General features: G+C 58.1%; 1 protein-coding gene across 3 annotated transcripts in view; it reads right to left on the bottom strand.

Moving 5' to 3' along the window:
• Positions 1-1,634, bottom strand: part of SMC4 (structural maintenance of chromosomes 4) — an 87,098-nt gene extending 85,464 nt beyond the window's left edge. For 2 of the 3 annotated variants that reach the window (XM_019503224.1, XM_019503226.1), the window contains exon 1: positions 1,521-1,634. The gene's annotated coding sequence lies outside the window, so the exon portion shown is untranslated. Of the gene's footprint in view, positions 1-814; positions 904-1,520 lie in introns of those variants that run through there. The other variant, XM_019503225.1, reaches the window with a different exon arrangement.
• Positions 1,635-2,005: the final 371 nt, after the last annotated feature.

Raw genomic sequence — 2,005 nt, 5'->3', positions numbered from 1 at the left:
CAAAATAGATTAGACTGATAAAACACTGCCCCCGAGAAGTAAAAAAGTTCCCCCTACAGTCACTTTTTTTTTTTTTTTTTTTAAATAGAAAGGGCCAAAAAAGCTAGTTAAGCACAAGAATGATGTAAAAGGTTGGGGGGGAATCCCCAAAAGCACAAACCAAACCGGGGGGGGAAAAAAAAAAAGACCATTGCTTGGCACTTCAAACTGCTGCCAAAAAAAGTAGGAACAGAAAGCAACTGATCAGAGAGGAGCTGAGAAGCAAGACGACTGAAGAAGTGAAATATTCTCCCCAAAGAATCTAAATTGCTCCATCGCAGCAAGTGGTGAAGTTAGCTTGGAGAAAAACAGACATGAGAAAGTTTACTTCGCACAAGATAAAAAAAAACTGACGTGGTTAGAAAGTCATCTTACAATTGGTGCCAATCATTTGACGTTTTCAGACCTACCCCCAACCCGTACTCTCATGAGAGCCCTTCATTTGGGACAATGGGGGAGGGGAAGTAAAAGAGAATTCATTTTAAGACAATTTGAGTCCATGCCCCTGTTATGAAATGTTCCACAAGAGCTGTATCAGATATGTACAGCTTCTGAAGGATCCAGAGGATCCCCTCCCCCCAATTTATTCGTTTCTACTTGAGTGGGGCGCGAGAGACTACTTGCGCTTAAAAATGAAAAGAAAAAAAAGAAAGGAGTTAAGTCACCAAAAAAAGAGTTCCAACAAAAACAACACCACTACTTATCCTCGTTTTCCACGTTGGACTCTCGCTCCTATCTCGTTCTCAAATCACCTTGCCAAGCACGAACCACTTACCAGACTCCCCGATCCCCTCAACACGTTTCAGTCCAACCCCTCGACCCTCTCCAATAGCCAAATAAAAGGCGCTTGTTAAAAGCATCGTTCGCGGATCCGCTGCGAAGCGCGACTCCCGCCGCGCCGGCGAGGGAAGCAGAGAGCCGGGCTCAGGCTTCCTCCCCCGCTCGGGAGCCGCCCCGGGAGCCCGGGCACCTTAACCGACGGCAGCGTCGACGGGCACCTCGGCGGGAGCCCGTCCCCCCACGACCCGCGCAACTTCGGCCCGGGTGCTGCGGTTTGGTCGCGGATGTACCGTGACATCGCGGCTCCGAAATACGCCGCTACCCTGCTCTGCCCTCCTCTCCCAGAGACTGGTCCCCACAGGTCCATAAGGATACCATGGGGAGCCCACGCTCGCTACGCCCGTCTGTGCCCCCCGGATTAGCACGGGTAGAGGACGGGGTGGGGGTAGCCCAACCGCGCGGCGCGGCGGGAGAGGCCCGGGCGGGGCGGCGGCCGGGGGGGAGGAGGAGAAGCCAAACCCACCGCCCCCTCCGCACTCGCCAGGGCCCCCCACAGCCGCTCCCTCCCGCCGGCGGGCTCCCGGCTCCGCTCGCAGCGCGCGGAGTCCCCGGCACCACCTGCCCCGGGGCGGTTCGAGAGACCCCAGAGCCCGCGGCGGGGCGAACCAAGCCGCTCCCACATCAGCGAGCGGGGTCGGTACCTGCGGGCGTGGCAGGCGACGGCGGCACGGCTCCGTGCAGCGGCGGCTCTGGAGATCCCGGCGGCTGCCTGCAGCTTGGCGGCTTCCACACTCGAAAATGGCGCCCAAACTGCAAACTCGAACCGAAATTCGTTAGAAAGGCGCGGGGCATGCTGGGTAGGCGCGGGGCCGGCCCCTCGCGCGTTTGAAAGAACAGCAGGAGACACCCTGGCTCGCGCCGCCGCCATCTTGTTTTCCGTTACTGTGCGGTGCGGGGCGGGACGGGGCAGGATGCGCCAGCGGCTCCGCGCGTGTCCCCGCTGGCGCTTCCAGAAAACCCGGGGCAGGCAGCTGAGGGTGCAGCCAGGGCTGCGGGGAGCGTCCTGGGCCTGGGTCGGCTCAGCCGTGGGCGGGGCTCGGGCGTTTGGTAATGGGTGGGGGCCAAATTGTCGTTTGTCGGGGGGGAGGGAGGGAATGTGAAAAAAAATACATATTTAACCGAAAAG

The sequence above is a fragment of the Gavialis gangeticus genome, unplaced genomic scaffold (genome assembly GCF_001723915.1).
Source record: "Gavialis gangeticus isolate Ggan-Ray unplaced genomic scaffold, GavGan_comp1, whole genome shotgun sequence".
Classification (NCBI taxonomy): Eukaryota; Metazoa; Chordata; order Crocodylia; family Gavialidae; genus Gavialis; species Gavialis gangeticus.
The sequence above is the reverse complement of the archived record's forward strand: the minus strand, read 5'-3'. Positions and strand labels throughout refer to the sequence as shown.